The 13,079-nt window shown below is 37.5% G+C and overlaps 1 protein-coding gene across 3 annotated transcripts in view; it reads left to right on the forward strand.

Moving 5' to 3' along the window:
* The window catches only part of LOC145668378 (uncharacterized), a 226,390-nt gene that overhangs the window by 75,825 nt on the left and 137,486 nt on the right, over positions 1-13,079 (forward strand). The window contains exon 1 of one of the 3 annotated variants that reach the window (XM_081736163.1): positions 12,592-12,749. The exons of 1 other annotated variant lie outside the window; for it this stretch is intronic. The gene's annotated coding sequence lies outside the window, so the exon portion shown is untranslated. Of the gene's footprint in view, positions 1-12,591; positions 12,750-12,968; positions 12,990-13,079 lie in introns of those variants that run through there. One more of the 3 variants, XM_081736164.1, reaches the window with a different exon arrangement.

The following is a 13,079-nucleotide window of genomic DNA, read 5'->3' on the forward strand; positions in this document are numbered from 1 at the left end:
AATTTTCCCTCCCTTCTGGCTGGTCTAGTCACTGTGGTGAAATTGAGCATAGCGGCGTAAGTTCAAGGTCTCAAGTCAATATAATTTCAGGTTTCTTTCTGAATATAGTAAACGTTTATTTTTGCATAATATCTTGCTCAAGATGGGGTTGAAACCCCAACCTCCCCTTGCATACTCCACTTGTTGAGCAGTCTGATGCGTTAGCCTGATGCTTATCAGAGAAACCCATCGAGAGTTCGAGTTTCTCTGAAGAGCATGGGCGTTTTCAAGTGTCCTCTCGAGGCTAATTGAAACGTGGACCTATAGTTTAACGAGAGATTCGAATCATATAAGCTCCTACTAGGAATGTTCTTTAGACTAAAGGAGACAAATTAACAATGTAAACCCAAATTCACATAGCCTAAAGGCGAAACAGGAACCCTTCACATCAGTGGCGTATGCAAGGAAGGTTTCGGGGTTTTATGCCCCTTCCCGTGAGCAAGATGTTACGCAAAAATCAACATTTACCAAATTAAGATATGTACCTAAACATCTGATATTACATGAATTTTGGAGCTTGAACGTTCTTTACGAACTTCTGCGTACACCACTGCTTCGCACTATAGATGAATGTTAAACAATTCGCCTCCTGCTGAACATTTTTTTGTACTAGAAAAATTATGCTACAAACATTTACAAAAAAAAAAAAAAAAATCAAACAATTTGAGAACATATGAGAAATAGGGGTGAGGACATTACCGAATACTTTTCAACAAGAACAAAAGTTAAGAAGTTAATCATCATATCACGCAAATTATAAATGAGTATGCTAATTAGGTATAAAATGTAGACTAGAAATATTTTCTACTTTCTGGCTCTAAATTGGTGATACATACAGAAGAACATACCAGACTAACCTTGAATTCCTCAAGCTATTGAATCGATCCTCGGAATGTTTTAAACTGAAAAAGTTTTCAAAGGAAATTAACAAAACACGAGGTATTGAACCATCAGACAGACTATATAATGAATGGAAACTATTATACTGGTGTGAACACTTGCATATTTTCTTTTCTGTTATTCCGAAAATTAAAAAGAAGAAAAGAAAAAAAGGGAGAAGAATGCAAAAGATTTTCTTTCTGACTGATTTCTGTTAGTTAACTGTGCGAACCTTCCCCCATCCTCCCTCCTCTTCAAAACAAGAGAAGAGGAAAGGAGTTCTACGTGCTAAGCCAATAATAGAAAAAATTGTGGCAACCCTGGAACCTTATGCTATAGCAAAGCCTTCCGAGGGCAAGACAACAAAACATGCAATTAGTTGGCGAGGTTGCCGGCAGAGCGAGCTACCTGCGAGCATTTCGGTGTATATTCAGTGATACAAACTGGCAGCAAATAGTTTCAAAAATGTGTTATCCTGATTTTAATTATTCTGGCATTGCTGGTTAATCGTTAGTTATAAATTGTGATCCTCTTTTTTCATCTTGACATAGTATTATGTTTTAATTTAAGATCAGTTGCACTCTTCTTCTACTTTTCCTCTTTTTCCTTCCCTGATACCTAACGGCATATCCTTCTGAGTATAATTTCTTTCCCCAATCACAGATGTGCATCGGAATTCGGGGGACATAATCAGGCCCGTAGCTAGGGGTGGTCAGGGTGGTTCAATCCCCTGCAACCATCTTCATCCCCCTGAAACTTTCACTTCCTTATGGTGTGTACGTATGAATATAATGAGAACTCAAAATTGTCCCCTAAAAGTTATCTTCACCCCATCTTAGTGTTCCGGCTACAGGTCTGGACACAGTCCCTATAGATTAGAGACCTGCACGGGCCGAATTTTTCGGCCCGAGCCCAATCCAGCCCGAATGTACCTAGGTCCGGTCCAGCTCGGGCCCGAAAAGTTTTGGAGATTTTCGGCCCGAGTCCGGCCCGGCCCGATAATTTTTTTTAAATTCTTGGCCCAAGCCCGGCCCGGGCCCGATAAATTTTAAAAGTTTCATTTTGTAACATTTTTCACGGACACACTTCTTTAACGTTTGCCTTTATTCTAATTATCGTTTAACGAAAGTCAATAATTATTAAAGAATTGCAAATAATCGGCCCCAGCCAGGCCCGACCTGAAGAAAAACCAGAGTCGGCCCACCCAAGCCCGGCCCGCGGGCCGGGTCGGGCTTCGGGCCTCGGGCTGAGCCTGGCCCGTGCAGTTCTCTACTATAGATTAGGTATTCCAGAAATAGTAATCTAAAAATAACCCGATTTACCGTATACATAGGGGTAAAAATGGATCTGAGGAGGTAGGGGGACGCATGATGTCAAGTCGTCCTCCGTGCCTATCTTTACCCATTGTATTTTTTCTAGGAAGCGGGGGGACGCCAAAGATATTGTTTGGAAGTGGGGGACGACATCGCCCCGCGTTCCCCCTCACTTTTACTCCTGCGTGTACCTATAACAAATCATTAGTAGTTTTTTTTTTTTTTTTTTTTTTTTTTTTTTACCATTGCGCATCTATACATTAGTGGCGTACGCATAATTTCCCTAATAGCACAATTACATAGCAGGCATATGCCTCTCATGTTCCCTCAGGTACATGGGAATGTGTTCAGGATGTGCCTTATGTACCTCTGAGGGAGAAATCACATGGATGGCAAATGATAGTCACAGTCTATGTCCGCCCCTAGGCACATGCCTGACATGTACCTGGGGAACGTACCTAGTTTATTGTAGATATGTTCCCCATGCCGTAAGCGTCAATGACCACAAAATTACTCCCCTAAAATATGTTAAATTACCTATATGCATAATGTGTTTACACTAAGGTGAGTCTAAAAACATTTTAAACAAGTAAAAAATAGTACCCTGGGGTGGGCGCGAACCACCGCCCTTTGGATAAAATCTGCTCGCCATGTAATTTTATAACAAAATGACGAGTGTCTATTTACTTTATTTCATAGTTCTTCCATATTCACTTTCAAATGATCGGCGACATTGCCATCTAACAAAGTTGATGCGTTTATTGCTTCTAGTACACAATCGCTTAGAAAAAGAAGCAACAAATGCATCAAATCTGGGAGATGAATTTAGAACGCCTAAATGGAGCATGTATAGCACATCTTGTGCTGTTAGGGTATCTGAAATAGTATGTACCTAAAGGACGTACCTAGAACATGACAGATATATGTCCCAAGTGACGACATAAAAGCAAATGACTGTTATAGTGCGAAATTAAGCCAGGTATGTAAATGCTATATTTGTGGTACATAGTTCCAAATATCAATTAGATGTAACAAGTACCTAAAACTGTAGGTAGCTGAAGTACATACTTAGCACATGAATATCATATGTGCCAAGTGTCGAGTACCTAAAATGTAGCTGGGACACCTAAATGGCACATGCCTAGCATATCTTGTGCTGTTAGGGTTCAAGGGAAGTTGAAGCACTCAACATATATACAGGGTGGGCACAAAGTCGCTTTCCCCAATATTTGAAGAATACTTATTTTGGGGAAAGCGACTTCGTTTCGTGCCCACCCTGTATGTAAATATATATATAGTAAATGCAAGAGTGGAGGGATATTCACATGATGATAGAGTTTTGCGGATATATTTTTAGTTCCTGTGTCGATGTCGGATATTCGTGAAATACCAATAACTTTAGTGATAATTCTTCTAAACTATTAACTATTTAAATCTTCTAATAAAGCTTAATTACCCTTTCGAAACAAATAACCTCCAGAATATAATTGAGTTTCTAGGCAGTTTGTATGAGGTGGTTTATTCTTCCTTTGAAGGGGGGGGGGTCTTTTATCTTCATTTTGCTTATGTGTTTTGAGCGAAGACACTTCTGTATTATGAGTTAGAGTAAACAAAGAGAAAGGGTTTGCTCTAAAATTAAGCAACTTAAGATATGTTATTACCAGGTTAACAATTTTCTTGTTAGAAATTTGCATTTGAGGGAATCTTAAGTAAATAGGTATGTTTCCATTAATTTCATATTCCTGTTTGCATTAATTTTCTTTGAGTTTTATTGATATTAGTACTATAGGATTCCGGAAACTATAAAGGAAATATTTAGAATTGCTATAGTAGGAACTATTTCTGGAACTGTAATTGTCATAGAAGAAACATGGTTTATATATTCATATCATCTGCGGATCGAGGTGTTCTAGATGCTGGTGAAGATAGACATTGCGGATGCAGAACGGATGCGGATACGATTTTTTATATCCACACAGAGCTCTAGCTATAGGGCTACATATACCTATGTCTCTGATATTGTTATTTTTCTCCCTTTCCCACTTTTCTCAATTCGTTTCTTCAAAGTTTCGCCTCACTCATCTACTTTTCTGTCCTTCTGCATATCTAACTTCGCGAGAGAGTTTTAATCGCTCTGCATAATGTACTTATGTCGACCTCTCTGCTGCTCCAATGGTTAGCCCATGCTTTTGTTCCACTCAGTGATGGCACGGATCACACCTCATATTCAATCACATGTGTAACTTGGATCACAATTTTAGACCAGGACATCCGGGTCTAGGTCTCATTTCTCAGATCCGATTTGATCCAAACAGACCTGGTTATCCGGACAGATCTGATATTCCGGACAGACCTGTTTATCCGGAACACCAAAAATCATATTATCTCTATTATTTGCAGATTTGGCGAATGGCGAGATTTTCAAACACTTCTTCCCATCTTAGGATGTCACATTTCGGAAAACCTTGCCTTATTCTCCGTTTCAGGTCCAGGAACAAGCCCTCCATATACCCTCCTTAGGGTTCGCATTTCGCAAAACCCTCTTTTATCTATAGCCTAAGATTTAAGAACATTTAACCTAATTTGAAGTACAAGGTATCCAGTGATTTTACATAAGAGTTACAAAGTAATAATGAAATTGTGTAATTAAGATAAATATGTTAATGTATGAAGATAACAAGCAGGCAGTTTTTGTTTAAATAGTCGTATGAATTTCTAGCGTGGAGAGTCGGAAAGTAGGCCTATCATTGGTGTTCGTAAGTAGACAACCCTTTTGAGAACATTGCAGACCAGCAGAGTGACATTCACACTTAGTTGAACAGTTGTTGTTTGCTCCAAGTACATCTGATCAAAGTAAGCAGTTCAGGTGTTGCAGCTTCTAGATTAGTTGGAATTGGACGTAATTGTCCTCGTTTTAGAGTCCATCCAAAGTTGAGTGGATCAAGACGATTCCCTAGCTGAAGATGTGCTGGGGGAAATACCATTAATGTTGCTGAAGATAGCTGGAGATCTACCCTCTTCAGTTGTTCAGTCGCATAGTCTGCGTTTTGAAATCTCAAGCTGATTTTTCAAAGTATTTGTCGTATGAATTAGCATCTTTTCCGCCAGCTGTCTTCGATGAATTCTCAATAAGAAAAACACAAAAGTCAAAGTTGTTCGACGTAATTGAAGATATCGTGCCCTATGTAGACTGTCCTACTAACTCGAAGTTCGTCATTGATGGTCGATTTTTACTGCATCGTGTGGTTTGGCTTTCAACAACATCAGCAGCTGCTATTATATACAGCAACATTTGTAAGAGATACGTCGAATATCTCTTCTCTTCATCAGCCACAATTATTGTTTTTGATGGATATGATTCCACAAGCACTAAAACACTACAAAGGGAACGTTGATCATTGAAAGAGATATCGGCTTCCATCATTGCTTGTCTACCAGAATTGAAAGTAACGGTGAAACAGAATGAATTTCTAAGAAACTCCAAAAACAAAAACAGATTTCTTGCTATATTGACAGACTATATGATCAAGGCAGAAATTGAAGTAAACAAGCAGAACGTGATGTCGATCTCTTAATAGTGTTAGCTCCGTATGAGATTTCCCGTAAATACCAAAAAATTGTCACTGTGGTAGGCACAGACATAGATTTATTTATTATCCTGCTGACCAGAACAGTACCTGAAACTCCAGTTTTGTTCTTCATGCCAAGCACCAGTTCCAGACCGAATAAATGTTTTGACATTTCAGAAATTCAGAATAAACTTGGGATGCTGAATGAAGGTATTCTTTTCCTCCAGGCCATGGCAGGCTGTGATGCAACGTCAGCTCTGTACAAGAAAGGAAATAAAAGTCCATTTAAACTACTGTAGTTTAGAAGAACTCAGAACTTTTAGAATCGGTAAAAGCAAAAGTTTTTGTAGGGGAAAAGCAAAGCAAAGCAAAAGGGGAAAAGTTTTTTGTAGGTTTATATGGAGAAAACTCTTGTGACGGCTTAAACAAACTTTGTCATGTTGTCTTTTCAGAACTAGTGTCTCGGCAATCAATTTCAGCAAATTTCCAGCTAGAAACGCTACCTCCAACAGAGGCTGCTGCTTGTTAAGAGGTCTGCTACCAAGTATAGCAGTACCTAGGGAATCGTCTTGATCCACTCGACTGGGGATGGACTTTAAAACGAGAACAGTTACGTCCAATTGCAAGTAATCTAGAAGCTGCCACACGTGAAATTCTTACTTTGATCAGACGTACTTGCAGCAAACAACAATTATTCAACTAAGTGTGAATGTCGTTCTGCTGGTCTGCAATGTTCTCAAAAGGGTACACAAACTGTCTCGGAATTGAGTATGAAAATACAGAAATTGTTTATGAATCTGAGAATGAAATTGAAGATGTAGAAAATTTTTAGTTTCTTAATAATGTAAGGTACATAATAAGATATATATATATATAATACATCTTATATAGAATCTACATCAAGTTACGTAAAGGCAAAATAAATACCTCCTTTACAGTTCATAAAATTATCTTCAACTTTTATTCAAACAATTTTCCTCATTTCCATAAAGGTAACCAAGAAAGTTCTGTAGCTTCTGTGTTCCATTGGCCCCACACTGTGAGTTGAATGCGAATGGAGATAAGTTATTCGTTTCTCTAACCAAGACCGCCGATCCTGGGGGCAAGAGGGTCCCCAATGCTAATGTGGGCACCCATATATATTAATGAATATGTTTTTTATATATATTTTTAATGTTATATGTATTTTTTTTATGAATACACAATATTTGACATAATTTGAATTCAATTTGTCTTAAAATCCTCATATATGCCTTCTTGTGCCTCCTACTCCCGCAAAGTTACAGAGAAATCGGCGCCCTTGTTTCTAAACACGAGACAATAAACAAACAAAATTGTTTTACTTAATATTCACGTTCAGTGATCAATGTACAGTATCTGCCTAGTTGAATAATGTATCGAAACAGATCTACAATGCGAAAAAGATAAGTGTTCTTAAAGATACAAAAGACCAGACTCCTTTTTTTTTCTGGAATAGACATGCGTAAATCTTCTAATCTGTATTTTAAAACGTATTAAGATACTTAGTGTAGTAAGATGAATGGCGAGCGTAGGCAAGAGATGGATTTCCGGAAGGACATAGAATTTTTGTTGTTGAAACTCAGTATTTTGACGCAATTGATTTACTGGACTCCGAACTAGAAAACGAATATATGGAAATATTTAATAAAAAACAGAAAAACTTTATTTCAAGATATGATATGATTTCCGGAAATACCGGTACTTCCTTTTTTTTTTATGAAAATAGGATAACAAGACAACATGGACAAAGTAATTTGCATAACACAAACTGCTTGCTGTTTTCAGAAAGTAGTATTATAAATATTCTAATGTGGAAAATGTTGACGCTATAGATATGTATTGCATTCAATTTAAACACTAGAGACTCTCTCATGGCTATATGATTAGCGTACGCGCTTTCGACGCCAAAGACCCGCATTCGATTACCAGTAGAAGCTCGTCGGGTTCGGATCTTATCTTGAGCTAGCCTTAGTGCTGAGAAGGGACGCTAAACTTCAATCAACGAACCAATCACTTTAAGCACTGCGAGATAAAGTAAATATCTTCCACAAAGGCAGGAGAGTCGATTTGGTTTCGGGGAGGGAGCAAGGATTCTCCACCGTAATGAATAGCCTGGAATTTCACGTTTTTACGTTTTCACGTTTCAAGTACTATATTACTAAACTATTATTTGAACAAATATGTCCTTCTCGTGGATTTAGTGGCTGCGTACTTTAAGTATACGTGGTTCCGGGTTCGATTCCTGGTGAGATAGTGTTGAAAACTTGGAATTTGAACACATGTTGGTACGAATTTCACCTTAACTTATAAATCCATGTTTTATATAGCCTCGGTGATGCTGGAAGAATCGCTAAATTTCAATCTAAGTACAAACAATTGAAAAATATTCTGTCTGATTTTCACAGGTGGTGAGAAATTGGGTAGTGGTATCATTCAAATCATTTAACAACCGATTCTTTAGTTAGTATAATAAATTGACTTAGTATTTGCATTTTTACTATTGGGTTATATTATTATTATTCCACACACAGACACAAAAGTAAGGGCTGTATTTCATATCGATGGGAACGCAAAATTTGCATATCTAACAGGAATCTGTTCACATATTAAGAAACGAATTATGTATTCACATTAGTAGAGTAGCATTACCATTGATGAGATCCTATATATCAGTGGTCGCCAAATGGCAGCCTATGAGTATGTTTTATCCGGCTTGCAACTAAAACTTTAAAATGCATGATTTCTCCTTCAAATTCTTGTAAAAATAAATAAATAATAATGAAATAACAAATCTCGTTCCACTACAAGCAATGTTCTTCTATTGTGCATAAAACATTATGTGCTTTAGTATCATATGTGAATAATATCATAATAATAATATGTTCTTAAATGGCCATCGTTGGTTTTGTGGTTAACTTTTATTTATTAATTATTTTTAATTTGCCTGACCCCTAAGTATACTTATCATCTTATTCTTGCTCTCATTAGCCCTCACTTTTTTTATAAATTTGCCATAACTGTTGTAGATAACTGAAGTGTCATGTTTCAACTACAATATGCTTTGTCTCTTTAAAAGCTGGAAAGAAAAGAATCATACACTAGATTCTCAAGGGATGGTACAACTTTTTCCGTTAAAATCTGGATCTAGAACTGGAAACACAATTTTAACAACTGATCCCGGGATCCTGATAAATTTTAACAACCACTTTGCACGAAGCGGTGCAAATCGGCTGAATGACACTACAGTGTATATCAAGTCAATGTAGATTATAAAGCTAGAAGTCTATGAAAAAGGAAACAAGTGCGCTATCCCATTAGGAAACATCTCACTGCTAACGTCTCCCATTAAACTTCAACCAACCATTGTATTTTATGAGGACACGGTGGCTCAGTGGTAGAGCTTTGACCTCTGGTGCATTAGAGCTCTGGTTCGATACCCGGTCAAGTAAGTTTGTGGCGAACAACATTGTGTCCGTGGATACTTCTGTTTCATCCCACAATCTCAATCCACCAATTCTTCCGTGATCATTCACTTGTTTTAATCATAAATTTCCCTTAGTCTAAAGAGCACAATTGTGGGACGTCAAACTGAGATTACTTGTATTTTATTTTGTAACAAAGAGAAAAATATTTTGTAACAATGTTCACTAAATTTACAATGAAAAACTGTCAGATGTGATGTCAACAAATCCTTCTTAAAGTATAATGAAGGCGTAACATGAGGAATACGGTTTCTATTAATAGACTACTCGTAAAATATGTTTTGATTGATCGTTAGCAAACAGTAATTTAAATTCAGACATTATTATTTTATTATCATCCATATAGATGTGTCACATTTTTTGTAGTTTAATATTAATTTTGTGGTAATTTCATTTGCCAGTAAACCACTGTAATATTACCAAATGATTTAAAGTAAGTTTTTATTATTAATTCTGTGTTCTTGATTGGTTGGGTGATTTGAAGTTTTTAGGTATCTTTCAGCACCGAGGCTATATCAGATGTGAACTTCAGCTTAACATGAAATCCGAACCACATGAGCTCCCAGTTGTCTAGATATACTTCCAGTGGATCGTGGAGTAAGCAAACCCCCCCCCTACTCCCATTTTCTAGAGCTACGATAAATGAAATTGTGATTACATTGACTCTTGTGCAAGTACGACCTTTAACAAACATTCCTAAGAAGATATTTTTCCTCAAAATGTGCCCTGACCAATTTCTTTTTCTTTCTTTCTTTTCTTTTGTTTTCTTTTCTTTTCTTTTTTTTTAATGATTAGTCTTCTATTCTTAATAGCTTTCACCATTTTAGAGTACTGTAAGTTTAACCTTGCTTCCGTTCGAGGTATGGGAAACGTCTATCTTCAAACGTACTCAGTACCACATAAAGCCTTCCAGGCTTAAATGTAACAATTTGATTTAATTTGGTTTTCAGTTTAGTGTCCCCTACAGCAGCGAGGCTATATGAGACTTCAACCTACAGTTTAACGTGGGATCTGAACCATATGAGCTTCCGTCGGGAATCGAATCCAGGTCTTCCACGTCAAGGCGCGTACGTTAGCAACTTAGCCAAAAGAGAGCTACAATTTCATTCGAATGTTGATATTTTTCACGCTTAAAATTTATTTTTAAAATCCCTAAGTTTAATTGCATACGCACTTTGATGGGCTTAAAGCTCAATCTATTTAAACTTCTCTGATTATATATGCTATAGCATGCGCGCCGACTACGTGGGTGCTCCAGGGCTCCGGCACCCACACAAATAATCTTGTGCGTGCGGCGCACCCACAATATTATTAGTTAGTACGCGGGTTCGAACCCGTTTTTCTTGCATTTAAGCCAGACGTTTTACCGACTGAGCTAGGGTAGCTCCAACTTATCCTTATAGTACCGGTTTATTTTACTTTATCACAGCACATCAATCAAATATCGAGACTTCCCTGAAAACATATAGGCTAACACGTCCCGCCATTGATATGCACCCACATAAATTTTGGAAAGTCGGCGAAGTTGTGCTATAAAGTAGCTTTTACGTAAACAGTGGAGATTATCCCTATAGTATAATAATTTCATGTATATATATATCTATGTCTTAAAATGCAAATATATGTTTATATGTTTGTGGTCAAGAAAAGTTTATATGTTTATGGCCAATCTTTTCGGGATAGTGAGTTCTCGCGAATCATGGATTCTAGAAAGAAGCCGTTTTCACTGATCGATTGCAAATTTTGTGTAGATTACTCAGTTCTAATTGAATATTATTTAAAAGGCGTTATTTCTCTACTCCACTTTTTAGGGATGACGTGGAAGTATTTGCAAATTAAAATGGTACGTTTATATGTGTGTGGCCAATTCTTGTCGACAATGAGATCTCGAAAACCACAAGTGCCGTTTTCGCTGGTGGATTCCAAAATTTCTGCAGATTTGCCAGTTCTCATTCAAATTTTCAAAAATCTTGTCTTTGTTTTTCTATTCCACATTTTAGGTGTCGTTTTGACCCTATTAGTTTAATATTGCCACTAGGACGTTAAGGTCGATACCCTTGTGAAAGGCAACCAGTAAAGGAGCTACGTATAGCGGGTTGATTGACATTGCAGGCGCTTTGCTTTATGGCAACTCCAAGGCTTGTGGACCCACAATAAGGCAGTATAATTCGGATATGAAATTATAAGAAAAAAGTCACTCCTTTTGAAAGTCTTCCTATCCTTGGGTCCGTAAAGGGACTTGCACAGATATAGTGAGAAATGGGAAGGATATTCACTCACTCTCATATTAGAACTGCGAGATTTGTAAATAGCGCAGGTTCATATATATATATACTTCAACAGTTCTTCAACAGTACTTCAACAGTTTTTATAGAGGCAGTATGGCGACGGGCATATAATTTCAAGTACTCACTAACAATCTCAATAAAAACTGTGGCGGAACTACCGCAGGATTCTGAAACTTGGATATTTTGATAGGACAAATACTAGTTCCTAAGTGAAATCTTGACCCGACTACGGTAGGTCCCATAGTTTTGGAGCTATGGACCTTCAAACTTCATTTTTTATGTTTTCGGCAGCCTATAATTCCGAAAGGAAGCATTTGTGTACCCAGGTTGGTCTATACTTTTTGTTTTATCTTGGTATCAGGAATCACCTCCCAAACGTTGTCGATGTTGTTTTGAAACACCCTGTATATATAAAGTTTTGATATGTGATTTTCGCATTATGCAAGCAATGTTAAAGAATCGGTACTTTGCATGTATCATACAATATTGCTTTAATTAAACGGCTCATGAAATATTTCTGTAGGCGGGGTGTCATATTTTCTTCTCTCTCTCTCTCTCTCTCTCTCTTTTGACTCATTATTAGAAGTAACATTTAACAATTAAACTAGAGTATGAACTATATACAATCTCAGGATGATCCAACCTGGCGCTTCTCAATCGAGATATGCTGGATTTGAATCAGGGGGCTCATTTGAGTGGTCAAGGGCAATCCCCGCCCTGAGTTTGACATGTATATATATACAAAATCAATAACATAATAATATAGCAATGAAAAAGATGAAATTCTTTGTATAACGGAAAGTCTCCTTCCCCCCTCCCCCGCTGTACGCTTCAGTCAGCGACGGAACATTGTGACTTGACGCAGCAAACTTCTTGAGTACCACTTCTTTTCCTCCATGCCACATGCACTTATTGTTACCCACCTGTAGATTTTTTTGAGTCTTGTAGTTTGCAACATTATATATATGTCTTAGCCGCGGGGCTGCTTTGCTGACTGAAGCTAGTTGCTTTTGGTGTTGGTGGTGCTGTGCTGTGGTAACCAAACCACTCAGTTACGGTCAGTTGTGTTAACATAAAGAGCCGTGAACGACATGGAGAGACATGGATTCGTACACATTCAGTGATATTTTGCTCAAAACATTCAACGTTTTTGACAAGGTGAGTACAAATCGTCATTTATGGTATGCTTACTTTGAAATATACCTGTTTATACACCGTTGTACGAGTTATGCCGTATAATGTTGTTGGCTATTGCTGATACAGGGAATGTCTGTGTTATCGGGGTTTTAAAAGAACAGTGGAAGAGTAACCTCACCTTCAGGTTGTACTGCTGTTGCTAACGCACCTGCTTAACTCACTGTGAATGCTGATAAGGAACTTCTTTTTAACAGTTTACAGGTGTGTAAGGTGCCCGTGCTTGCAAGTGTTTATTATTATTGTTATTTCTTTCTTTCTTCCTGTCTTTCATCAAGCTAAAGTTTCAGATTT

Source organism: Thermobia domestica, chromosome 13 (genome assembly GCF_964235325.1).
Source record: "Thermobia domestica chromosome 13, izTheDome1.hap1.1, whole genome shotgun sequence".
Classification (NCBI taxonomy): Eukaryota; Metazoa; Arthropoda; class Insecta; order Zygentoma; family Lepismatidae; genus Thermobia; species Thermobia domestica.